The sequence below is a fragment of the Myotis yumanensis genome, unplaced genomic scaffold (assembly GCF_028538775.1).
Source record: "Myotis yumanensis isolate MYYU_CA2020_CCGP unplaced genomic scaffold, mMyoYum1.0.hap1 SCAF_9, whole genome shotgun sequence".
NCBI classification, from domain to species: domain Eukaryota; kingdom Metazoa; phylum Chordata; class Mammalia; order Chiroptera; family Vespertilionidae; genus Myotis; species Myotis yumanensis.
In genome coordinates, this window is record NW_027223760.1 from 71,872,871 (window position 1) to 71,900,574 (window position 27,704).

Below are 27,704 nucleotides of genomic sequence, written 5' to 3' on the forward strand. Positions count from 1 at the left end.
ACCAAAATAATTTTTAATTAAAAATAATAATACAAATAAACAAAGTTAAGTCACAAGGAAGGGGATCACTAAGGACAAAATGAACGGGCCAGACCAGTAATTCCAAAATCACGTTCACAGAGGATTCTGGTTAGCAGTTCTGCCGACCTGTTCTGCCACTCAACTCACAAAACATTAAATCAGTGGATGAGCTATCTTCTTGGTTTTGTACTTTAGTTCCTCAAATGACCAGCTGAAAGAACAAGTTACAGATGAGAGAATATTCATCAAAACTTGAAGCTAGTCCTTTACCCTCAATTTGTGTGTGTGTTTGTATTCCAATGAACAGATTTAAAAAAGTTATTTTCTACATATAAACTGTTCCATGTTGTTTGGACTGAATTCAATCTACCACTGTTTCAAGCTCTCTCACTGGGGCCTGCGAGGGAGGCCGTGCGAGCATTTGGAGTGGAGACCATGGTCCGAGCGAGCAGCTTCCCTTAGTTAAGCTTTGAACATGGCAACAAGGGTCTGGCTCAAGCAGAGTGGGGAAAGCTTTTCAGAAAGATCCATTCCTACTCAATCTGTGTTCCCCTGGTCGGTAAGGACCCGTCCATAGATTACTCACAAGGTTTTGTATTTGGCAGAGAGGCGGGGTGGGCCGGTGATAGCAGGAGACAGTTTCTTGTAAAAAGATATTGCGGTGCAGGTGGAATGTGTCTCAGTAAAGGGTCCAGTTTTATTTTACAATCATTCTGATACAAGCCTTCGTCTTCTTTGGGCCAAAGGAATGCCTTAGGTAGGCCTTTATAATTATTTAAATCCATTTGCCCTTCCCAGAAAGATTTTATAGAACATGGTGCTTTTTATTCACTGTTAAAATCTTTTCTAGACTGAAAAAATTTTAGAGAAAAAGAGCCCGTCCCTTCACATTTTCTCAATCTTTGTTAATGTACACAGATGAGATGTGTTAACAAGACTGTAATCAATGGATATTTTGGATTATTCTTTTCCAATTGACATTATTCCATTTATATATTTCTAACTCCCATACACAGGTCATTTGAAATGGTTAGGTAATCTTCAATCATTGACATGCTCTTAATTACTTAGTCACTCTCTTACTATCTACTTACTGTCTAGCTTTAAAAAAAACCCCCAATTTATTTCAGAAGTGATTTAGGATATTTTCTTTGAGGTACAGGGAACGTTTGCTCGTTTATTGCAACACATTTCTTCCCAGACTGTGTGACAGAAAGATCAAACCAATTTATTGTGCGAATGTTGAATATGAGTACCGTTCACCTACTGAAGCGAAACATAAAACCACTGTGGGAACCAACAGGCAGAATTAAGTGTCTACTACATCAAACACATGCGTGCTCTGGGATCAGCAACCTCTGGTCTCCCTCCTCCTGTCCTTTGGCCAATAGTAATAAAAATTTATTAAGACTTTCCTATTTATTAAGACTACTGAACACTTGATTTACCTGATAGCATTTAGTTCCTGCAATATCTCTGTTCTACAGATGAGGAAACTGAGGCTCAGAGGTCTGAGTTGCCTGTGGTCCTGGAACTAGGAAACATCAGATCTGGGCATGTCTTTAGAGCCCGTGGTCTTAACTCTAAGCTCTACCACCGTGAAACGCCAGAAGGTGCCGCAGCGATGGGAGCCACCTGGAAGAGCCCGCTGCCCCCTCCTGTGATCGGGCATTCCAGCAGGGCACCTTCTCCCCTAGGGAGAGGAAAGAAACAAGGTGTCTGGGCAGCTTTTAGGTACCAGTCAGCAACCCCATGCCACAGCCTGAGACCTCAAGCCCAAAGAGTTGGGGACCAGGACCAAAGAAATACAAAACCAAATCCTTTTACTGTTTCACACTTCCACCGCAGGAGGTCCAGACCACGGCCTCAGCAGCTGGCTGTCCTAAGACCATGCTTCCCCACAGGCACCTTACAATCCCTGTGTGACTCCAGGGCACAATCCCGGAGACTAGTTGAGTGGGCGCGTGGAGACCTCGATTCTCAGAATTCTAAACATCTCTGTTAAGCGCAGGGAACCCCGGTGTCTCCACAATTCTCTCCCCTTATTCTCTGCAGGTAAAATCCACCAGGTTCTCAGACCATTTAGTAAAAATTTAGAGCCCTCTCCTCTCTCTGTGCTAATTCACTGAGATATTTTCATAGAGTACCAACGTCCTGCATTGAAAACATGAGCACAGACGCGTGGTGAGTGAGCTGGCCCCCAGCACCCCTGTGGCGCCCTGTACCAGTTTCAGAAAGAACTTGTTGGGAATTTTCCCACATGGTTTTTAAGGGGCCAACCCCCTCCCAACACTTTGAGCACCAAGGTCCCTTGTGGCCCGCCATGGGGTGCGAGCTCACCCGGGCTTAGACTAGCACCCGCCTTTCTCATTGGACAGCGCCGAGTCTCCTTCAGCCTCCACCTCTGAGGGCAGGTACCTGGCAAATCATTAGCCAGGTTCTATTTTATCAATGAATTCCATCTGCGTTAGTAGCTGTAGTCAGGATGCTTTCCATAAAGGACAACTTGGAATTTCAAGGACCTCCTTCCCAAAGTAACTGCAGCTGGAGCGTAAGGGGCAGAGCACAGGCCTCAGCCAGGGGCACCGGGTAGGAAGCACTTGGCAAGGCAGGTATTTCCCCAGTTTACAGCGACGGAAACTGAGGCCAACTGCCTTCGAGAGACTTGCCCGAAGCCACAAGGCTATTAAGTGGAGGAGCAGGGGCCAGAGCCTGAGCTTGTGGTCTCACTTGCCACAACTGTAGTGAGGCACTAAATATAGTGCCACGGTGGTCAGAAGAGGGATACTGAATCAGCCTTCCTCAGCAGGGGAGGAAATGAAGACACAGGCAAGTCAAGTGGCTGTGCAGGCCCTGAGTGGCAGGCGGAGCATGCCAAGCAGTTTGTGTGCCAGGAGCGCTTGTGAGCTTGTCTGGAGCACCCCCTCCCTCCTCAGGCTGGCGTGAGTGCCTCTTTAAAAGATACCAGGGCCTGTGTGGCTGGGGGTGTGTGTGGGGGAGGGACTTTCCTTACAGCATGGTGCCTGTCACCAATTAGCTTCTACTGGGTCTTCCTTTCCTCTCTCACGCCCACCCACTGCCAGGCAGCATGCACGGCCTGGGGCACAGTGACAAATGCCAGTGTGGGCCCGTGGCTCACACGCTCCAACCTTAAATCCCCCAGGCTCTGGGTTGGTTTCTGGGTGATGTGGTCACTGTGTGGTCAGGAAGAGAAGCAGCATTTCTTTTTTTTTTTAAATCTTCACCCGAGGGCGGGGGAAGGGAAGGAGGGAGGGAGGGAGGGAGGGAAGGAGAGAGAGAGATCAGTTGCTTCGTATAAGCGCCCTGATGAGGATCAAACCCACAACCTAGGTATGTGCCCTGACCCGGAATTGAACCCGAGAGATTTTGGTGAATGGGATGATACTCCAACCAACTGAGCCATAACAGCCAGTGTGAGAAGCAGCATTTCTTGAGTGCCTACTACGTGCCAGCTCATGTCATCTATCCAACCAACCCCACAAGTGGGTATTGTTAGGTCCTTGTTACAGACAGGAAATTAAAGCTCAGAAAGGTTATGAAAAAAGGCAAGGTCATGCAGACCTCAGCAGCTGGGAGGAGAGCCCAGGCCTGCCTGGCCCTGGAGCCAGTACCCTCTCCACCGTGCCACACTGCTCGATGTTCTCTTCCCTCTGCTCTTCAGCAACACAACCTCTAAGATGATTCCTGACAAAGCATTCCCCATTTTCAGAGCTGGCCCAGAACACAACTTTGAAGTTCAAGAACGTGGTATCCTCCTTATCTCTCCCCTTTGGTAGCAGCTTCTACCTCACACCTACTATTCTATTGGTTATTTACACTAGGACACCAATTTGGGGCACCAATGACCACTGGGTAGGGTTTGGGGAGTCCCAGGTAGGATTTCCAGGGCGCCGAAATATTGCCATCAGCCCCTAAGGATGACCTCACTAGACACCTATCCGAGCTAAAAGGAAAACAAACAAACCACAGCAAACACAGACCTATGGGGAAACAAGCCCATGTCCACACTTCTGGGGGCACTTTCAAGGAATGACAGGCCTCTGGAGAGCAACCCGGTGATTATAAACAGGAACTAAAACACACTTCCAGCCTTTGATTGGGTGATTTGGTTATTTTAGTCTGGAAAATAGACCTCAAGGAAATATCGCCGCCCTCACTCCACCCCCACCCCGAAAGTTCAAAGATATTTTCAGCAGCACTGTTTACAACAGTAAAACACACCCAAATCAACCTACACGATTTTAAATAAAATGACTGAAAATGACAGGTATGAGGGTTATCTCAAATTTAAGGAAATGTCAAGGGCAGGTGTCTTGCTCAGTCTTGTATCCCTGGCATTTAGCCCAGGGTCTCACTGTGTTCACTGTTGAAGAAATGAGTGCTGTGAGGATTGATAACACATGGAAGGTGGCTACCATGGTGCCAACTCACAGTAGACACTTCATATAAGCTGCCCTGATACATGAAAACCCAAATCCACAAGAAAACTAAAAATATCACAAAAATCATTACTTTGTAAAAACATCAAACATTTAAGACATGTATTACATATATTAATATATAATATATTTAGATGAAAGAAAGGGAAGGCTATAGGATTAATTGCTTAACAGGCTTTGTTTTTGTTAAAGCTTTTTCAGTCCATACAATAAAAAGATTTCAAACAAACAAACAACAACAAAAACGCTAACATATGCTTAACCAGAGGTCAAAGGGGAGAAAGCAAGTGCAAGCACAAAGGTAGGAGAGAGGGAAAACATGTGCCCAAGTCAAATCTCATTCATTCACTCATTTCCTTGGCACGTGCCATGTGCCAGGCGCCGAGCTATAACGTGGTGACAAGATAGACACTGTCATCTCAGAGGGCTCCCCAGGGCAGGGAGACACTCCCCAGATTCTGGGCTGGCCATCACTTCCTCATCCTGGTGGTGGAGGACAGGCTCCCTGCAGGAGGCAAGTTGCTGCCTGAAGGATCTGAGGCCAGGGACCAGCCCTCCTGATCTGTGGGACTCTGCAACCCTGCTCTCATTAGGCCTGTTATGGCCCCAGCTGTTCCCATGTGTCTGGAGCCACATGGAGTGGAGGGGTTGACAAGGAGTTCCACTGGATGGAACTTCTCCATCAGAGTGATCGCCCATCACAACTGCCCAACACGCCCAAGTCACACGCATTTAAACACAGGAACCATCACAACTTGGGCGAAAAGTCGTGGCATCCAGTTTTAGGACGCACGGCTGAATTCTACCTGAAGATGGCACAGCTGACATCCTCCTGGCCCCAGGGGCACCAAAGGGACAGGTGTAGCAGCAACTGCAGTTTCACGAAGCTGGAGGCACAGTCCGAGGGATCTTTGGGGAGAAGATACGTGAACGGGGATTCCCAGTGTCGAAAGTACCTGAACAGCTCGATGGACTCTTCCCAATACTGTCGTGAGGCAAGCAACGTCAGTGGCCTTCACTCAGGAGCCTGGCTTAAGCACATCAACAAGCCCTGTCCCTGGCACAGGCATGCCCTGCCACACCTCAAGGAAGGGAGGGCGGATCCTGAGGCACGAGGCAGAGGAAGCACCCAGGCCCCACTTACACCTCAGGGCTACCTGGTTCAGGAGAGCGCTCCTTACCCCTGGGACAGCAGGGCCAGGGCCCCCGAATCTGTATTTTTTAAAAAGGTCCTGAGGGGATTCTCATGCTCTGCACCAGCTCTGTGAGTCACTGGTGATATGGACCAAACACTTCTGTCTCTGGAATCAGAAAGATCTGGGCTCAACTCCCAGCTTTGTCACTCATTAGCTCTGTGACTTGGGCAAATAACTTAACCCCATGAGCCCCAGTTTCCTATCTACCCAAATGGCAACAATAATGCCTCGATCACAGGGTTACGAGTGGGAAGGTGCCTCGGCAGCACACCGAGGGCCCCATCTCAGCGCATCTCACCTCTGACCGTCGGGTCACTGGGCCAGGCACCCTGCCACTGAACCCTCCTCGAGGGCAGGTGTCTTGCTCAGCCTTTTCCCCTGGCATTTAGCCCAGGGTCTCGCGCGTATAGATGCTCACATGTTCACTGTTGAAGAAGTGAGTGTTGTGAGAACTGGTGACACATGGACAGTGGCTACCATGGCGCCAACTCACATAAGTTCCCCTGATACATGAAAATGTACATTAAAACAAAACACAAGTAGTAGCTCTCCTAAGTGGGTGGTTCTCGGCCTTCTCCCTCCCCTGCATTAAGACTAGTCCATTTACAAGAATCCTCCTGGAGCATACTGTCTAAGACACACAGTCTGAGCAAGGAGAGGCCTCCAGGCGCCAGAGTGCGGGACCATTATCTCCCACGATGGAAGGAGCAAAATCTCAACTCACTGCTAAGCTCACAGCGTCACCCAGAACCGCTCACCCGCAGGCTGCCGTGGTCCCACAGCAGCCACTAATAACGGAACCATTTCTGTTCTCCTTGGAGAGGCAGTTGGCAGTGGCAAACAGGAAGTTGTCTTGCAATAGGGTGTGGTTGTGCCCTGTCAATATATGCCAACAGAGACACACTTCCCCCCTCCCCCGGCCCCTCTCCAGCCTCCTTCTGTCTCCCTCTGCCCTCTTCTCTAGGAGCAAAAGGTCTGAATTATTTGGATGAAAACAAAGCTTTTTACATGACTTCAGAGCAACTATCACCACCATGCAAACAAAAACTCTAGGGCAGAAAGGAGTCTGAAATATAGCAAGGGTCTGTTTTCCTACCAGTCACTCACCGTGGCATTGGGTTAGGAACTGGCTGTGTGCGTGAGCGTGTGTGAGCTTTCCCCTTAACTTCTCCGTGGGCACGCAGGAAACTAAACCCGAGCTAGAAGCCAGGCCAGGTACACTGCCAATCACCCTGCTGAGCCAACCGGTCCGTCCGCGGGCCGGCCACCACGGTTTACGCAGGGCCCACTGTGTGCACACACGGGACCCAACACCATCCAGGAATAGGACAGAAGGAAAAACACAGGTCACTAGTTTCAAGCAATTTTAAAGTCTGAGTAAAGGAGACCCGCAACATTTCCTAACACAAACCACAGATACAAATGACAAAGAAAAATAACTGCCGAAGAGATAAATGCCTTTCGTTGGAGCTGCACGGAAAGGCAGGGAAGTGGGGGGGCGGGGGGGGGGCGGGGGGAGGGGACACGTTGGTGAGGTTCACTACCGCTGGCTTCCCGGGGCTAGGACAGGTGAGCTATAAAATTTTCCACTCCATTCCTGCCCAGGCCCCGAGGCGTGTGCCTCCAGAAGGGCTGTCCAAAATAGACTGGTCCCCAACCCAGCCTCCTACTCCTGACCTCTTTCTGAGGCAGCAGATCTCCCCACTCCACGCCTCACCAGCCCACAGCCCGGAGCACCGGCTCTGCTGAAGCTCAGGCTCACTAAATGGGTCCTGGGCTGACAGCACGCTCCGCCTGCCAGGCTCTCTATCCTGTGACCTGGGCCCAGCCCCACGCGTCCTCTGTGGCCAACGTGCCCTGTGCTCGCACTTACACATCCCGGGGAGGCAGCCTGGCCGTTAGGATAAGGAGGCTGAGCCTGTGACACGCTGGGCAATGCGACTTGTGGGAGACGTTTCCTGGCTTCTGGCGGAGGGCCCTGGCCAGTCAGAACGCACCACTTCCCCTTTAAGAGAGCACGCCCAGATGCGATTAGGGAAAGGCAGAAAGAAAAGCCCGGAACAGTCAGGGTTGTATCCTGAATTTGGCAGATGAACTTGGGGTTTCCTGAACTGCACACACAAGGTGTGGCCAGAGGCAGCGGGCTCCTCTGAGGCTGAGGGCTGATCTGAACAGTCCCCGTTGGGGAAGGGCCGGGCCTTCCCACAGCCCCACAGTGTGACGGCCACGTGCGAGCTGCCGGGCCAGCTCCTGGAGCTGCAGTGGCCCGCCCCACCTGGTGCCCCGCAGCCTGCAGAGCCCCAGGGCTTTCCTCTCCCCTTCCCTCAGGGCCTGCCGATCCTGATGAGGAGTCCCCAGCAATGCCTAGCACTCTGCTTCCGAGAGAGTCGAGACATCATTATAAAGATGGAAAAGTACTTTTGTGGGGCATTTAAGCTATTAATTCATGCAGGGAGTTTTCATTTTTGTGGAACATTTAAACTATTAATTTTTGCAGGGAATTTTCATTCATTCTGGATATTTCAAAAGTTTATGCCCTGATCCTGGCAAAGGACAGTATATTGCGGGGGAGTGGGGGTGGGGGTGGGTGTTTCAAAACAACAACAATAGTTCACAAAAGGTCACGTGTTGTACAATTCCGGACACATGAAATATCCAGAATAGGTAAATCCAGAGAGACAGAAAGCAGATTGGTGATTGCCAGGGGCTGAACTATGTAGAGGTGATAGTTGCACAACGTTATGAATGGACTCAGTGCCACTGAATTGCATGCTTTAAAATGATTAATTTTGTTATGTAAATTTCAGCTCATTAAAAAAAAAAACACACCCTAGTGGTAGAGTGTGTTTTGGGCAATTTTATCTTCTACTAGGATCTCTCCTGCGTTTCATCCAATATTTCTTTGTAAAATCTGGCTATTACCTGATAAATCTTTAGTTGACTCTAAGGAGTATATGCCTTTATTTTTTGGTTTCGTTTTGTTAATCCTCATCCAAGAATATTTTTTGCATTGGTTTTTTTTAGAGAGAGTGGAAAGGAGTGTGTATGTGGGGGGAGAGCATCGATGTCAGAGAGACAAATGGATTGGTTGCTTCCCGCATGCACCTTGACTGGTATCAGGGTCCGAACCTACAACCCAGATACGTGCCCTTGACCAGGAATAGAACCTGTGACCCTTCGGTGTGTGGGCCGTCTCTCTAACCACTGAGCGCACCGGCCAGGGCTGAGTATATGCCTTTTAATAAGGAAAAATAAAAACAAACCGTTAAGAGATAAGAGTTTCCAAGACCCACAAGTCTGGCTCTTAAGGAGCATTTCTTACTTTGGGGAGGTAGCATCATTTTGAACCATGCCACACAAGCTAGGCAGTGCCCACGTCTCGTTGTGAGGCTGGCTCAGGTTGGAACCATCCTGTCAGCAGCTGGACATGGTAACCAAAGCCAGAGGGAGGGCGTCTCTCATGGGAGAATTATTCAGGAGACCACGACATTGAGTCTCTAGGTTCTTGGCTTCTTCCTCTTTCCCTCTTGTAGAGAGTTTTTCCCCTAGAATGGGGAATTCATCTGTTTTTGACTGATTTTGAGGGGGCTGTGCTGTTGGCAATAGCAGAACTGGTTGGTACAATTCCATTTCTTTAGAATGGAGTCAGTGAGAAGGAGGGGGCAGTGACCTGAGCACCCACCTGACCTAGCCCCACTGGAAGGAGCATCCAGCCCTCCTTTCTCGGTCCTTTGCAGCTTTACCTGAGGGTCAGGCTGTGAGCCTTGTCCTCCAGACCCTAGGCCAGCAGGTCAAGAGCTCAGGGGCACACTTCCCCACCTCAGAGCCAAGAGGAGGCCTGCTGGATGTTGCAATACTTAGAAAAAACACAGGTGAAAGGGCAGGCCCCGTGGCCCAGGAGCCCGAGTCTTTCCAGAGAAATGCAAATAGTTTTCCTAGAATCTGTCTTCTGAGCTCCAGGATGACCTGGAGGACAGAGTTGCAGAGCCGTGGGCCAGCTCTCCCAGAGGCCGTGGGTCCTTCTGGAGCACTCTGCCCTGCCTCTTTCACCCGTTCTCTCTCCTCATCGCAGGTGCCAAGGTAATAAGTAGGTGGCCTAAGTTCTCAGCAAACAGGTGGCTTAATCTAAAAAGACGCAATATTTACACTGCTCTAGCATCTGAAGAGCAGGAAGTTTAGAACCTTAATCCTAAATACAGAAACGGGCAGACTCAACCCAATCAAAAAAATGGGCAAAGGACTCCAACAGGTATTTCTCCAAAGAAGATATGCATACGGCCAACAAGCATATGAAAAGATGATCAACATTTTTAGCTACTAGGGAGATGCAAATCAAAATCACAATCAGATACCTATCACTTTATACCTACTAGGATGGCTACATAGCAAAACAAAAAACAAAATGAAACGGAAATTGGAACCCTTGGGAACCATTGGGGTTCCTCAAAATATTAAACATAGGATTACCAGATGATCCAACAATTCTACTATGAGATACATACCCCAAAGAATGGAAAGCAGGTACTCAAACAAATCCTTGTACATGAAGGTTCATAAAAGCACCATTTGCAATAGTTAAAAGATGGAAACAACCCAACTGTCCATCAGTGGATGAACGGATAAACAAACTGTGGTGTATACACACATTGGAATATTATTCAGCCATAAAAAGGAATGTAGTGCTAACACATGCTATAACTGGAAGAATCTAGAAAACACCAGGCAAATGAAAGAAGCCAGAAAAAGGGTCACGTATTGTATTAATTATTCATATGATTATCCAGAATAGGTAAATCCATTGAGATTGAAAGATTGGTGGTTGCCAGGGACTGGGGGAAGACGGAAGGGGAAATAACTGCTTAATGGATATGAAGTTTTATTTAAAGTGATGAAACATTTAGAACTAGATAGAATTAGTGATTGCACAACATTGTGAATGTACTCAATGCCACTGAATTGTTCGCTTTAAAACTGCTAATTTTATGTTCAGTGGATTTCACCTAAAAAAAAAAAAAAAAAAAAAAAAGCCCTGCAGAACACAAGGGCCAGGACAATCCACAAACAGGACAGTTAGTTTCAGGGTGACTGAAAATTACCTTCAAGGCCCTTCTTGGAATCACTTAAAGGAGGTAATTTTTCAGTTAAGGTAATGAAGGTGGCCAGCAGGACAGGGCAGGCAGGGACTCCAACACAACAGTTCTTTTTTTTCAATTGAGAGAGAGAGAACAGAAGACAGAAACACTGATTGGAATGCTCTACCTGGTTATGTGCTCTGACCAGGCATTGAACCCACCACCTTTTGGTGCACAGGGCAATGCTCCACAACTGAGCCACACTGGCCAGGGCAGCCTGATACAACAGTCATTTTCACCAAAGGAATTGCCATTCCAATGATGGAATGACTTCCATCAAAGGGATCCAGGTCTTAGACCCTAAAATGGTACAGAGTAACAGATTCCCAACAGGCAAGACACCCCACAGGTAATCATGCTCTGCTAACCCCTGTCGGCCCCCTTCCTGGGGGCCGTGTCACCGCCTCAGCACTGGGGACAAGCGGCCGCCCAGCCTGGCTTCTCCACTGCAGGTCCCTGACTGGGTGGAGCTGTCCCAGTGCACACCAGGTGACAGTTCATCCCTACCCGGAGCTGCTCTATAATGCCTGCACAGTAGTCCCATTTCTGCCCTATGGGCGTCACCTTGAACTGGTCCATGCCCCTTCCATAGGGCACCTTGCCAAGTATTCGTTCCTTGAAATCGTTCTCCAGACTAAATATCCCCAGATGTTTTTTAAAACCATTCCTCACAAAATGTCATTTTCACTATTCCTCCTGATCTCTGGGTCCTCTTTAGCTCCTACTGTCCTTCCTACGCCGTGGAACTCAGAAGGGAGAACATTACAGATGGGGGCTGCGCAGCTCCTAGTGGTTTTAGATATTAGTATTCCCCTAGAAATGCAGCTGAAGAGCCAGCCTAAACATTTTATTTCTGGTAGCTGCATCACTCCTGTCTTATTTCATACACTCGGCTGCCAGGCCGCTGATCCCCAGGTATCCTTTGAAAATGTCATCTTGTTGGAGTGAGTCCACAGTTCCAGCCTGTTGAGATCTTTTTGGACCCCCCGACCCATTAACGTAACCATTCTCCCTCCCAAATCTACCACCTGAAAAGCCGACAACCCTGCCATCCATGCCATTCTCCTTCCAAATCCTCGTTTATAATGTGGAAGAGGACAGGGTCAAGTGTGCAACTCGATACATCCCCCAGCGTGACAGTGACTTGTGAACTGCACTCTTGAGGTGGGACTCTACCAAGCCACGTGCCATTCAGGTGTATCACTTGACCTACATTTCTTCACCTTCCCTGGTAAGGATCTCATGGACAACGGACAAATGAGGCTAACAATAGCCGCCCGCTGACCAGTGGATGAAAAGACTAAGAGTAAAGCTCTGAGAGCAGGGCCCTGCACACAGCGAGCAACCAGATGTTGCCTTTATAACTGACAACAAATACAATAATAGGAAAAAGACCTCTTTTTCCAATTCCCAGACAAACCACCCTTCTTATTGGCATCTAAATATAGCCATTAGGCAGCTGAAATCAATAGAAGGAGCACTGGCATCCAAGAGCTGGAGTCTGAATCCTGAAAATCCTTCCAGAAATTTCCATGCTCTGAGATTGGCAATACCCTGCCCTTCCAGGGCTACAGGGAGAAGCCAATGAGATCAGGCGTGTAAAAGAGGTTTAAAGGTTGAGTCAGGCTAAGCAAACATAAAAGAAGAGTATTATGATTATTACTGCTAGAAATCTCTCAAAGATACCCTTTCCATTGGTAGAAACCTGCCCGTTAAGCCAAGGAAGAACCTATAGATGCACGCAGGCTGCCAGAAGGCAGTCTTTCAGCACAGAACAGCCGGACTGCTGCAAGGGAACAGATCTCGGATCTCCTCTCCCAGCAGCAATCACCTCTCTCATCTCAGATCAAAACCCAGGCCGGCTTATAAAGGGTAATGGAGTCTCCGCTAGCCCGTAGGAACACCTTTGTTGCTCCATCATCACCTTGCTGAGACCAGGACCTGAGTAATCTGCAGCAGAGATCTGGCAGGTAAAGAAGGGCTGGGAGGGTTGCTTTTAGCTCCCACATGGCTTGACCCGAACTATCCTGAATGGCAGTTTCTAAGAACACCTTTTGGTTTGGACAGTCCCAGGGCAGGTCCCAGAAACCCGGTCCTTATCTCAGCTGAGGATGTTTGCTTCAGGAAAGAAATGGTCTTCACTGAGACAAGATTGGGGGTGGGGGGGTGGGGTTGCAAAGAGGCCAGCCTGCAGGTCCCTAGCATCTCAGGGTCAAGATGTCCCATAGGAGGGACGAGGGGGAGAGAACTGGCATGGCCTATCCTATCCTCCTGGGAAAAGAGCAGCAGTTAAAATGTGAGGCAATAACTGGCTAAATTCTCCTCTCCTAGTCCATGTAAGGTTGGTTTCCCAACTTCCAGGAGCAATGAATGCTGAGGGCAGATTTTAAATATATATCTACATATAACTGTTGGCAAGACACTGAGAGGATCATGCCAATGAATCTATTAACCGATCAGGGAATTTGCTCAGAAAGCCACCGGGAGGAAGAGGCCCCGAGGGAAGGTACCAATTTCTGTCAGGTGACTTCTGGAGCTCACTGGTCTGCAAGCTACTCTCTCACTCACCGGACCCCTGCACCAGTCTCCCTCAAGAAAGGTGGCTGATGAAGTCGCCTGAAAATCATCACAGGACACAGGAAAGCTAACTCAGACTTTCATAGCCACTGGTGACTTCTTATGACATTTGAACATAGTCTTGTCTTTCTCCTACTGTATTTCCCTGACGATGCACCCACACAGAGAGACGGTGCCTGGTTCTAACACTCACATCTGCAGGAACGAGTCACAGACGAATCTCTATATCACGGCGGTTATTGCAGTGTTCTGATGCTGGTCCTGCAGAGCTGAAGCAGGACCAGGCTTAGCTGATTGGTGTCATGGGCTGCATTCTGAACCCCTACCCAAATCCATATGTTGAAGTCCCAATCCTCAGGACCTCAGAATGTAACTGTATTTGAAATAAGGGTTTTAAAGAGGTGATTAAGTCAAAATGAGGTCGGTTAGGGTGGGGCCCTAACCCAATAGGGCTAGTGACCTTAAAAGAAGAGTATGAGACACTAGGGGTATGTGCACATAGAGCAATAACCATATGAAGAGGCAGCAAAAAGACAGCTGCCTGCAAACCAAGGAGAGAGGCCTCAGGAGAAACCAACCCTGCCGGTATCTTGATCTTGGACTTCCAGCCTCCAGAACTGTAAGAAAATTAATTTCAGTTGTTTAAGACTCTTACTCTATGGTATTTGAAAGCCCGGGAAAATTATTATAATTGGTTCACCTGAAAACTGTTCAGGTTCACTGGATAAGGGAGAAAAAGTGTAGTATGGAGGGCAGAGGACAAGGGACTCCTAACCTCCGACATGCCAGAGATTGAATGCATCTTCCTCCTTGGTTTGGGGTGTGCCATGTCAATGGCAATTGTAGCAAGGTCAAGGTTGGGGGGAGGGGGCAGTCTCCTGATTCTTGACATCTGGCAAATCCTGTCCACCCTGGAGGCCTGAGGCTGAGGTCGTGGACAGGTATCTAGCAGTTGGTCTGAAACAGCTGGATGTAAGCTACAGCCTGGGAGAAACCAACTTTTAACAGCCTACTTTCTTTTTTGGCCTCTTTGTGGGTTGTGATGAATCTGTTTGTCATTGTTATCCTTCCAGAAAAAGATAAGATCATGGGGTGAGTGGGCTAATTGGCAGTGAGGTAGCCACCAGCACATTCACAGGTTTGACAAACTGAATCAGACCAACTGGCCCAATGCTGCTTTTCACCAGGAATCCACCCAAATTCCAGGTTCTACCTGGGTGCATTCATTGGTCCTCCTTCAGACTCTCAGACCTGATAGACACTGGGTTTCCCATTGAGTATGGGGCAGACAGAATCACTTCCCTGGGGACCACAAGAGGAGAGGGACCCACAAATGCTCACTGCTGCTAAGGGGTCCAGACACACGAGTAGGCGGGACTCAGGGATCAATCTAACAATAGATATGTCATTAAGCTCTCTCCTGGCTGGGGGTGGTGGTGCTTGTGGGGGGACCTGGGGTAGGAGGGAAATCAAAGCAAGAAAGGAGGGTGTTTGAAAGGTATTGTCAGGCTGATGTGTGGAGGGGCTGAGAGGAGTGACATGCTCTACTAGACAGAACTGACAGGCTGGCAAATGGCATCGCCTTTACTTTCCCAAGGATAGCAGGGTGGGCGGGTTTGGCCAATTCAAATGCAAAAGCCCCAGGGCAGGATGACTGGGAAGCCTTTCAGTATTCACAGCCATCCCTCTCCAACCCCACATAAAGGCCTAAAGGGTCCCTTCACATCTCTTCATTCACTTTGAGGTTATTTACACAGTGGGGATGAGAGCCCCCATAATCACTGCTAGCCAAGATACACACAAACCAACACACACATCCAACCTGAGGCCTTCAAAAGGGGGGAGGGGGTGTCTCAAATTCTATCCCAACCTGATCCACTGGAGGAGGAAAGGGGAAGTGTAATAGGGGTCCCATCCACGGGGCAGATTTGAATCAAATTAGAACAAAGAATAGGAAATATCTGCAGTGCAGCCAGTTCACCCAGTTTGGATGGGGCCATGGGCAGCGAAGATCTGATGGATAATGTGGTCCTGAGTTCAAGCTCCCCAGCTTCACTGTGCAAACCAAGCCAAGCCAGGCCTTTCCTCCTGGGACCAAAGGGCTAGCCTTGTCCTTCCCCAGCTCAGTGAGGCCAGCATGAGAAAGCAGCGTGCATGCTCTCGAAAGCAAGGCAGCCTGATCGTTATTCTGTGTAAGCAAGGTTTGAGGAGACCGGAAAAACAAACACCCCCCCCCACCCGCCCCACTCCCCAGCCCCCAGTAAAATCCCCCAAGCCCCACTGCTTTCATAGATGAGAGAAACATGGAGAAAAAGAAATCTGCTCTTGGCAGCACTCAGCAGTTATAACTCCGCCAAGCCTCGGCCTAATGGTCACATTTACTACCTTGGAAATTTCCGTTTCAACTCTCCATTCTCATTTGTGTGTGCCAGCCGGTGATGCTGGGGGTGAGGGGAGGTTTGAACCTGTCTGCGAGGGACCCAAGCCCTGGATCAGGGCAAACTGCCCACTCAGAAGGCCTTTGAAGCCGCCCAGAGTCTGTATGCTTAGCGTTTTCTACCCCCATTTCCATGTGTTTGGCTTAAAACATTTAGCCCCGGGCACAATGAAGTGTCTCATTTACGGCGTTCTCCTGGACCATTAGACGGGGACTCCACACTCATTACGCTGATGAACGTGCCACTTACCCATGCAAATTCCAAGAGCTGCCGACACAGAGATGGGAGGTGCGCAAGGTAGCTGTCAAGGGCTGATTTAATTACACAGTCATTCAGTGGGCAAAGCGGAGCAATTTTTAGCCAACTGTTCTAGTAAATATTATGGGAAACCCTTTCACAGAGCGCTAATTCTGGCTTAGCGATTTCAAACGTGCCCCGCTTTAGTTCTCATTCAAACACTCACCGGGCACCCGGAGATCCCAGGCCAGGCCAGAACATCAAACAGGATGCATTAGCCGGGATACCATTTTGCAGTTGATTATTAAAAAAAAAAAAAATAACGTTACCAACACCTGAGTATCACTGCCATTTAGGGGAGGACAAACTGGAACACCGCCTAACTTCCTGCGGCTCTCAAGCCTTCCCCTCCCCCTCCCCCCAGGCTGAGTCCCGCCAACCGGCCGCGGGACGGGTGGGGGGGACGCCCCCCAGCGAACACGGCTCCTGCGGGTTTGGCCAAAACAACCATCGCAACCCCACCGGGACGTTTGCAACGACAGCCAATCACGGCGTCCCCCCCCCCCAGGGGAAATGGCATCCTCGCTTTCATTTTACTCCGTTGGTGACCGACCGAAGGAAAACAACACGTCCGACGACAACTAGCTCGCAGGGTGTCCGCTATGGGCGGCCGGAGCCTCCGCCCGGGCGTGTCACCGAATGACCTCGCGCAGAAATGCATTCCCAGGAGCTCAAAGAACCGCTGCACAGGCATGGCCGTTTGTCCGGCCGCAGACGCGGATTTCACTTTCCACAGTTACAGCCGAAAACGCACGCATCCCCGTTTGCTTTTTTTTCTTTCCCCTTCCGAAAAAGTCTATAAATAACCCAGGATCAGCAACATTATGCAAAACATCCTGTTAGAAGAAGAAATGTAAACTAAAGCCACTTACGGAGACTCAGGCTGCCAACTTAATCTGATTCTACGACGACTGTAAACATGTTGTACTTTTGGAACCTGAAGCGATCCACATGAGCACGGGTGCCGTCACGAAAAAGAAAAAAAAAACACACAAAAAACAAAAACAAGAAGAAAGAAAAACCTCACAACGTAACAAGCACAGAAGCCCAACCCCGACTCGGAGCGCCGCGATTCGGGGTTCTGCACGCCCAGGACCGCGGTGACCAGCTGCAGTCGGCACCGGCTATCCCCGCTCGCACACGCCAACTGTTTTGACTACAGGCACTTGTTAAACACGGAGTTTCAGGTCCTACCAGTTGGACACCAGAAGTTCATAGAACTGACCCCGTGCCAAGAACAACAAGCACAGAAAGCGAAACGGCCCGCCGCGTGCGCGCCGTGTTTTTGTTAACTGTTTATGCAAGCCCCAAAGCAATTGGGTAACCATCCAGGACCCAACAGCCCTTAAATAACAAAAGCCGAAGATTACCACCTCGGAAGAAACGTACATGTTTGGCAGAGAAAGGACACGGGTCAACCCAGTTTATTGGTGGGGGGGGTGGTTTTCCGAGAGAAGGGGGGAGGGGGAGGGGCAGGTGTCACATGACAAGCTGCGGTTCTTAGAAGGAACTGACTGGGTGCTCCCTTGAAGCATCTTTTTTTTTAACGTAGAGATTGACTTAGGAGATGCTGCCAACGCCAAGGCCTCGGTGCACATCTGGAGTGACTGCATTGGAATTTGTTAGTTGGTAAACCCCAGGGGAGGGAAAAGGGGCGGGCGGAATGGAGTTTTCAAGATGTAGCCAGGGGTCCCTGGCCGGGTAGTTCAGGTGGTTAGAGCGTCCTCCCCAAAGGCCAGGGCACAGACAAGAATCAACCAGTGGATGCATAAATAAGTGGAACAATAAATTGATGTGTTTCTGTCTCTCTCCCTCCCACCCCCTCTTCCTCTCTCTAAAATAAATGAACAACAACAACACGTGGGAAAGGGACTTCCAAGTTCCCTGCTGTGTGTGCCACTGGCCATGAAGGAAGCTAAGGGAGGGAGAGCGGTTCCTGACCTGGTCCCGAGAAAGGCTTCCCTTTCCCCTTTGAGTTTAAGGTTGTCAGGATCAACCTTTGTCCCTCTCAGGACAGGAGTCTGTGCTCTCTTCAGGTGACAGTGAAAAAAGTATTTTCATCTGGCAAAATAAAATGAAAAGGCATGTTTAAACCCCGTATTTAACAAGGTTTTCCACTGCTTCCTCAGAATGCATCAACTAACCAGATAAAATTTTAGAGTTGCCAGAGGAGAACTGGGGTGTGGATGTAAGAATGAGAAATTTTAAACTGCTGAGTGGACTCAAGCCTCCCCGGCTACCCCAATCTGTCCGTCCGTCCATCCATCCATCCATCCATCCATCCACTAGCTCTGATTTGAAGAATAAAATGTTGCTCCTTCCCCACTCCAGAGGCCTAGGGGAAAGTAGTAAGTAGAAACAGGTTGTTTGTAAAAGCCACTGTAACCTTGGGCCAGACTCCCATTTATGCTGGAAAGTATATGTAGGCCCTCTGGTTGTGGGGGGCCACCAGTGCAATGGTGGTGGATATGAACCCACAGGTGGCTGCCCCTTTCCTCCCAAAGGAACTCACAGTTTATTACAGACTATATCTAGAAACAGTTTCACTGGGATCTTAAATGATGCTCCCTGGAGTGAGACGCAGCGGTTGCCTGACAGATGCAGAGAGAAGAGCAAAGGCAACTCAGAGCATCCAAGACAAAGGAAGGAGCAGGCGAAGAGGAACGGTGAGGTGGGGGAGAGGGAAAGGGGGGAAGGATGCCCTGGAGAGAAGGCTCTGGTCTGGCAAAGTGAGTCTTAAACGAACCCTGGCCTCAGGGCTGGCAACTGACCCCTTAAAGGCCTGGAATATTTGTGAGCCCCGCTGCTCACTTAGAACTCCATGGTTTCCGTGTCTCCCTCACACATATTCTATCATTCGATCCTCCGAAGCATCCCGCGAGATGGGGAGGGCTCGCATTATTATCCCCATTTAAAAAGAGGAAAACAGAGGCTTGGAGAAGCCTCGGTCTTAGCCCCATGAATGGCGACTTGTGCTGGTGTGGTGTTTTATTCTTCACAAAGTACTGTAAGAGCTTTATTGGTCCCATTTCTATGGACAGGTAAATTGAGATTTTTGGTGAGGACACACATCATGTCCAAGGCCACAGTGCAAATCACAAACAGCCCGCGGTCTCCCATCTCCTCACCCAGGCCTTCTCGCTGGCTTCTACTGTGTTTCCAGAACACACAATGATAGAACTAGAAAGGCCAGTAAAGTTGTTTTATTATAAAAACACATCTTCTCCCTTGGTTTCCTCAAAACTCCCTGTTTTTACGGTTTTCCTGCAGCAGTTCACAGACTGCAAACTCCCCGTGCCAAAGGGTTCCTCTCTACACCGGCAGCTTCGGACATCTGCACACCAGAGTTCTGATTCAATGGAAAGTAACCATCTCCGCCCAGCCTGCACCCGGGCCTGTCACTTGATTAGTTCACCCAAGTGCTGATCCCTGGCTCCTCACCTAATCCTGGTCTAAGAAACCGGGACAGAATGGCCCTGCAGGCCTGCCAAGCGGTACATGATGTAGCCTGCACCTCCAGGTGTGCGGCCTTGCACGTGGTTTGATGGGTCTCTTCTTCAATGTGGTGTTTCAAAGTTCTGCTTTTGCTGAGTTCTTTGGCAACAGAGGCTACTGAAAACACGGCACCAAAATGAAGGGTTCCGCTGTCACGTGCCTTGTCTGTGCCAAGTGGGCACCCTCACAGCTTGGTGGGGGGGGTGCCACTGCTGTTATGTGATGCACATGGGCAGGCTCATTGCAGGTTGGGGGCATTTCTGCTGAGAGAGCATGACAGTGAGTCACTGCAGGCGCTGAGGTGCTTGGAGGGGTGAATGGAGACATGTCAGGATGTCCAAGCGCTCAGGGCCATGAAAGAGATGCTGAGTGTGGAACGAAAGATGGAAGACGGTCAGGAGGAGATGATTAGAAAGTTCTAGAATGTTCTGCCAGTGCCTCATGAATCTATCTCTCCTCTTCTTTCTCCCTGAAAACACGACACAACAAAACACAGAACCAAAGGCCAGAGAAGTTGGATGTCAAAATGGCCTTTATGTTGAACGTCATTAAAGCAGCCTAAGTCGTAAGGACTAATGAAATTTATGTCTCCTGTTCACTGGAGAAGCTCTGTGGGTAGATGAGCTGCACAGGTGGTGCCTCTCACTGGTTTGTTTGAGGTTGTTTTGTTAACCACATGACATGCATCCATGCTACCTAAAAAGAATATGGGGACAGGGTACACCAGATTGGTCTCGACAGGAAAACTCATTTGCTCACAAGATACAGTATGAGTAGACTACAGTATTTCCATGTACCTTGTGACTCCTCTGAGCATAGAGACCCTCCCCCCCTTTTTTAAACCAAAAAGTAGGACACATGGTTTGACAAGTGCTGGCATATTCAAAGAAGACAGGAAGGTAGGCCATTTAAAATCAGAACATCTGAAAAGCCGTGAGGCACGGCCACCAAACTTGTAATATCAAGTTAGTAAAAGTGGGCTGATGGAACATGGAACGTTAGCAGAAACTTGTTGTAGTTAGTACTGGTGTGCTTACGAAACCATAGACCAGACAAATCCCACTTTGCCAATGAATGCGGTGGTTTGGGGAAGGCTGGTGGGCACAGTACACCCAGCTCTTGAGGGCAACAGCATCAATGGAGACAAAGTTGGGGCCCTGTGCCCACTCTCTGGGCATTTAGATACCCTCTGGGCCTCAATGAAGGGAGCTGCATACATAGACAGAGAAGGAAGCTGGTCAGGGACCAGTGAGGTCTGTAAAACATGGCCTGGTTATGTGGAAAGCTGGTGAAAAAAAGGACGGATCCGGAAAAGGACGGAATCAGAAAAGGATGGAGGCCTGAGCTGCCAGGAAACAGAAAGGCAGGGTAGCGTGTCAGCAGCTGTGGCAGCCGTTGGCTGAGGACTTGGCTTTCCCCCTGATGTTGCCCTGCACACCTCCAGGTCAGAACCTAAGGCGCAGCTCCATGCTTTTACTTTTGCCCTGTTACCTGGGTTCACAGGGACTGAGCCAATCTGCCTGATCTTACCTGAGACTGGCTTTGGCTTAATCCTCTGTGATGTGGGCTCATGACCAGTTTTGCACATATGGGGGCCACATACGCTAAATTTTTCAGGAGAGTGCAAATCTCAACCAGCCTTAGTCAGTACTGTACCAAAATCTGCAAAATGACTATCTGGTGAAGGTCAATAAATTGGGTTGACTGAAATCTGGATCACTGGACTATAAGTAAGTTCCTTGAGGGCCAGTTCTGAGTCTCCTTTATCTGTAGGCCAATGCCTAGCCAGAGCAGAGAAGCCGTGCTGTGCATTTTTAATGCAGGCTTTGAATGAACAAGTGACATTCCAGTTAATGTGCATCACAAAGATATACGCATGCCTTATTAGGTACACCTGGAAGGTGAATATCTTTATGTTAGATGGGTATCAGATTTAGTATTTTAATTAACTTAAAAAAATGTTTTATTTAAAAAAAATATTTTTAAAATTGATTTCAGAGAGGAAAGGAAAGGGAGAAAGAAATAGAAACATCAATGCTGAGGGAGAATCATCGATTGGTTGCCTCATGCACGCCCTTCCTTCCCCCCCCGCCCCCCCCCCCCCCCCCCCCCGCCCACATACACTAGGGATCGAGCCTACAACCTGGGCATGTGCTCTTGACTGGAATCGAATCATGACTTCCTGGTTCATAGGTCAACCATTGAGCCACACCGGCTCGGCTAAAATTTAAATATTTTATATTTTTCAGGTGTCCTCCATCCCCCCAATCCCAGGTCAAATTTGGTATTTTTAAAAGTTATGTTTGTGATTCAAGTTAGGAAGAAGGTAGAAAGGCTTTCCATTTAAAATCTAAAATACGAAATCTTCAAAAAATTGTAGGCACTTTGTAACAGGAATCTTTCTAAAAGATCTTCATCCCACCGTCCTTTGTCCTCTTAAATTACATACTTTGAACATTACTTGATCCTTTTTTTGGATAACTCAGGGTCACTGTTAAGGGCATTCATTTCTATACTTTGCTATAAAATGGTGATGACTTCAGGGCTTACAACTCTAACTTTCAAACTTTTTTACTTTGATCCACCTTTAAGAAATGAATTTCACACTGCAACCCAGCATGGACAGATGGACCAAAATTCCAAAGGATAATACTTATCTTTAATTAAAAGGCACTCTGATGTTTTCTCTTCTATTCCATTGTTTAAAATGTTGGCGAGGATCCACTAAATCGATTGCCCCACCATCATGGGTGATGACACCCTTTGTGAACACGGAGAAAGTAGGCAGAGCTGCTTGTCCCTGCACAAGAGGGGTCTCAGCTTCCCCATGTCCTGTCTTTTGCTTTTGTTTTCTGCAGTCTGATGTCACTTCGTTTTACTCGCAGGGCTGCCTCCACAGTCCTCAGAGTGCTAATTTGCTGAACCTGGAAATCAGACTGGCAAGCTTGCTAGTATCACATATAAACCAAGTGTAAGCTTTTCTCAATGAGAGCCGGGAGGGCGCCCCCCTTGGTGCTGAGTGAGGCTCGGCGCCCTTCAAGTGCTCGGAGCTGCTGGCTGGGTTCCCGAGGAGCTTTACTCGGTGGCAGAGTTCATGATACTGAGGTGTTTGTTACTGGATGCGCCATGTGTAAATGCCCGCACGCGTTTCCCTTTCTGAAAGGAGTACTCTGAGGACGGGGCCTCAGGCTGCAGGGGTGATTGAGTGACAGAGGCTCCGGGCAGCGATCTTGCTTGGGGAATGACCAGGGCTTCCGAGTAGGAGGAAGTTATTCCTAAAGAAACGGACCCCACTTCGGGCTCTACTCTAGACTGCCCTTTGCCCGGTTATTCACAGCTCCTCCTGGCCTGCACAACTGTCAGGAGTCCTCCCACCTAAGTGCACGGAAAATAAACCAAGATATTTGAGACTTATGGGGGAATTTTGAAAAGTGTGTCAAGTGTGTGTGTGTGTGTGTGTGTGTGTATGTTGGAGGTAGGTATTTTATATTGATTTTTTTAAAAGTACAGCAAAAGGTAATACTGTACCCCTAAAGTTGTGTGTTGCAGGGGTGGGGAATGGGCTATATATGGCCCGCCAAATCATTTGGTTTGGCTGTGCCAAGGCATTAGGGGTGAGTTAAGTAAATGTTCGACCAATACAGCAGGCTGATTTTTAAGCTGGTAGTTTTGTATGCCCCACGGATGATGTTATACTTATCCAAATGGCCTTGGCAGAAAAGAGGTTCCTCATCCCTGCCACACAAACCTAAATACCAAGCAAGCAGGCCCTGGTTAAGTAAACGACTGGCACATACATTCAATGGAATGCTGGCAAGCTATAAAAATGATGATGTAGGTCTATATTTACTGAAATGTGTCCACAATCATTTTATATGGGGGGAAAAACCAGATTTCAGAGCAATGTCTACAATAGGGTTTCACTTTTATTTAATAATATATGCATATCAGTACATATGTAAACATAGAGACAGTCACATAGAAAGGATTAGAAAGTTTTACACGGACACTGAAATATTTATTTTCTTATATTTCCTGGAGTTTTGGCAGTTTTTACAATGTATCACTTTTGTAATAAGAAAGAAAGCAATTTTTCACTTTGAAACAGTAAAATTCTACATTATTATGCAAAACAGTACTCCTGTTTGGGGCCCCCTACCCCCTATTCACCTCATTTGTGACTGTTCCCATGGGCACATTTGCCACATCTATGCATCAACAAGGCAATGCACTCATGCTGAGCTTTCACACTCACCTCTCACTCGTTAGGGTGTCTTCTCAAACTTTTAAGAGTTCCACTCATAAAGAAGGGTAAGTTGAATCTCTTTGAAAAATTTTTATATGAATACATCTTAAGGCAAAGGAAGGGCTCTGGTTTTACTTTAAAAATATTTTTATTGATTTCAGAGAGGAATGGAGAGGGAGGGAGAGAGAGAGAGAAACATCGATGATGAGAGAGAGAATCATTGATCGGCTGCCTCCTGCACACCCCACACTGGGGATCGAGCCCACAACCTGGTTTACAGCGCCTACGATTTTCTTATGTATATAAAGAAATAAGAGAGAAAAAGAAAAGACTTGAGTATACCTGGTGTTTCAGTGTGTCTGACCGCTCTAGACTTTACCTCTAGGGGTGATCGGCTCACATGCTATCAAGAACACAAAATCTGGGATTGGGTCACACTCCCCGAAGTGGCTACTTTAAGTCTTTCTGCTATCGGTATTTCGATCAGCGTTCTGAATAGAAAACGGGGGCTTTTGTTGGTAAAACCTGTGGCTTAGTATGATGAATGCTACATATGGATGCTTATTGGTAAAATGAAAGGTATTCAAGATACGAGGCCTGGCCCCAAACCTTTGCAGACATCGCCGCCATCCTTGTATAAAGAGGGCACTGGAACCCAGCGAGGCTTGTGTGCAGCCACTGCATCGGGAGGGCTGACACAGCGTGCTGCTGAGGTGGGGAAACAGAGTCCTGTCTCTGGGATACTCTTGCAGCTGCCTCGAGCGAACCTTTCATACACGGTACGATGAAACACGCCAAAGCAGAGAGGGCTGGACTTCATCAAGTTTACCAGACAGGTGGAGTGAACTGATTTCTCCCTACTTATTGATCAATGTTTGTTTGATAAATGCCTGTATCTGTGGCAGATTTCAGCCCAACACTTGTGTTCATTACAACCTGGTAGTGAGGAAATGGGAGAGAAGCTAACCCTTACCACCTCAACCTTCTGCAACCTTCCACAGTGGCCACTGTTTTCTCCCACAATATACCTACAAGCTCTGCACGGCCAAACCAGCTTAGGGCAGTCAGTCCACAGTCCTCGGCGAACATGCCTCGGGGTGAGCCTGAGATGGGTAGATTTCAGGAAGGGAGGGAGTCCTCAATACATTTTCCTCTTCACCAGCTCATGAGCCTCCTGAGAGCAGAGACTGGGTCTGTCTTGTTCACTATTCTGGTCCCTAAACCTCATGCCGTGCCAGTCCATAGAATGTGTGTGATAGATATTTGTCCAATGAATAAAATAAGTGAAGTAGGAATTCTGTTATCTCTAGAATCTATTTTATTAAATGTAATCTGTCATTGGTTTTACTCCACTAATTATATCTGAGCCTCATATACCACACTCTACATCTTGCCTTGGATTAAGATTGTACTTTAAAAAGCAAGAAAGAAGCTGATAAATAAAAACCACTGGGTTTATATGGTTTAATTCTCACAATAGCATGGTGAGATTGGAATTATCACTCCCATGTTCGGAGGAGAAAATCAAAGCCCAGAGAGGTGAAAACCTAAATAAGTAGAGCCAGAACCTGAACTCAAGTCTGTCTCACTCTGAGCCCAAGTATGTTCTGCTACCTAGAATTAGCAATCACTCAGCTTTGCTTTGCAGGGAGCGAGCTTTTTCTTAAACAAAAACAAAAACTACACTCTACTCACTCTATGTCATACGACTGAATGAGCACACACATGCTTTTGGCACTTCATCTTATTTTATCAAAAGATTTTTTTTTTGGGGGGTGGGGAGGGAAGCCAGATGGATGTTGGAATATATGAACCAGCTTTCCGGCTCTTTTGCTTTTAATTATTTTGATTGACATGTGGCTTTGAGGGATGTCTAATGGCCTCGCGTGTCTTTGAGCTGCAGAAGAATCAGCCCCTAGGAATCTGTCGCAGCTCTCCTCGTCTCCAGGGCACCAGGCGCTGCGGCTCATTCCGATACCCTCCCCCTAGGCATCCTGCCCTCCCACCGTCCGACTACTGAGAGCCTTTTGTTTCAAGCCTCTGTGACTTGGTGCACAGTGTTCTTTCCCCGGAACGTTCGGCCACCCTTTCGTTCTTCACCTTGGTTAATGCTTTGTTTTCTGTCAAGACCCAGTTCAAACACTCCCACATCCAGGAGGACACTTGGGAGACCCCCGTCACCCTGCACCTCTGGGTCCCCTTAGCCCTGAGCACACCTCCACCTTAGCACTCGGCACAGGGCTCTTAAGGACCGACCGACGGCCTTGCCTCCCTCTTCCACGACACCATCAAGAGCCCAAGTCAGGGACCTTGTCTTAGTACTGCTGCATAGCAGGCACTCAAAGTGCGTTAGATAATGAATGGGTAAATGAGGAAATAATTAGCCAATCCACAGTAAAGTGAGAGAAAATGCAAGGATCGGCGGGGGCCAACAGTTCCCATGGTCTGAGGGCTAGCGAACCTTAATTACTTGTCTTAGCCAGTGCACTCAAAAAGGGTTTTTTAAGCCTCAGAGCACGGTAGTGGATTTTAGCAGAGGCAACAGACTACTTCATTCTGAGTGCTCTGCTCCTTTGCCTGTTATAGAAAAACACCTCTGGAGAGATGTTTCCAGTGCAGCCAGTCCCCCCCTGACTGATGCTGTGCCAGCCACCGGCATCCCCTCAGGGGTGGGGTGCTCTGACAGCACCCACGTGACAGGCTGCACTCGCAGTTCCCGAGTGCCTACCTAAGCCCAGAAGTTATCAGGTTCCAGGAGCAGGCCTGCGCCGACCCGAGTCAGCCACAGCTTCATCCGACCGTGGGGCTCCGGCCTCATGAAATAAACGATTTGCAGCATAGCCTGACCCTTCCAAATGAAATTCTATCTAACCACATTGTGGAGATAAAAATAATTTAGTGATTTTCTCCCACTAAACTCTTGGGCACAGACCAAGAAATCTGCAGTGTGGCTCTTTTGATGCTACTGCACAACTGTAAATATTTAGGCTTTTCTGAGCTCTTCCCAATGTGTCAGCAGGAATGTTCCTGGCATTTAGGTGGGGTACTTCTTCTTTGTGTGGAACCATCCCATGGATTGTACAGGGTTCAGCACCTCAGGTCCAATCAACGACAGGTACTAGGACAGCCTCAACCTGCATTTCTCCAAACACCCCTATGGGTGAGAGTTGCCAGGACTGGAACTCTCAGTGGGTTAGCTTTGACTCATTTTGCAGAAGGAGAATCTTGGCAGGGACTGAAGAGGTCACCCAAAGCAGTGGTGGGTTGGAACAAGGCCCAAGGAGTCAGAGAGAGAGCACATCGGAGTCCGGGGGGAATCAGACCAAGGGCTTTCTGGGGGGGGGGGGGGGGGGGGGGCGAAGCAGGGGCCCTGAGAGCAGGGAGAACGCCTGGGTCCCTTGAATGAAGATGTAAAAGCAGTGAGGGCAGTGGCCTCACAGAACCAAGGACTGGAACTTGAGCAGAAGTCAAAATAACGCAAAAGGGCCACAGAACGAGCAGGGGGTAGGGAAAAGCCCAGGCAGCAGCTCTGAACCCTGGCTACATTCAGCCTCCTCCTCTCAGGCTGCAAGGGCGTACAAAGGGGCCAGGAAGGTCACTGATTCTGGACAGCTCAGAGATTCCACATATTAACTAGCTCTCCTCTCTTTCCTGGTCTTACAGGGCAGCGACAACACAACCACCCTCTCATAGCCACCATCACCACCATGGCCACACCCCACAAATATGACCCACAAGACCCAAAGTGACCGTCAAGGGCATCTTGAATACAAAGAGGAGGAAGGCTCTAAAACCAGCAAGGGAAGCAATCCTGCTGAAGCGCTGAGCAGTGGGGCCCTGAG

At 48.4% G+C, this 27,704-nt stretch overlaps 1 protein-coding gene across 11 annotated transcripts in view; it reads right to left on the reverse strand.

The window, feature by feature from the left end:
* Positions 1-27,704, reverse strand: part of ATXN7L1 (ataxin 7 like 1) — a 221,373-nt gene that overhangs the window by 56,617 nt on the left and 137,052 nt on the right. Inside the window, exon 1 of one of the 11 annotated variants that reach the window (XM_070424636.1) lies at positions 17,511-17,535. The exons of 7 other annotated variants lie outside the window; for them this stretch is intronic. The gene's annotated coding sequence lies outside the window, so the exon portion shown is untranslated. Of the gene's footprint in view, positions 1-6,435; positions 6,447-7,550; positions 7,569-16,993; positions 17,299-17,510; positions 17,536-27,704 lie in introns of those variants that run through there. 3 more of the 11 variants (XM_070424633.1, XM_070424634.1, XM_070424635.1) reach the window with 3 other exon arrangements.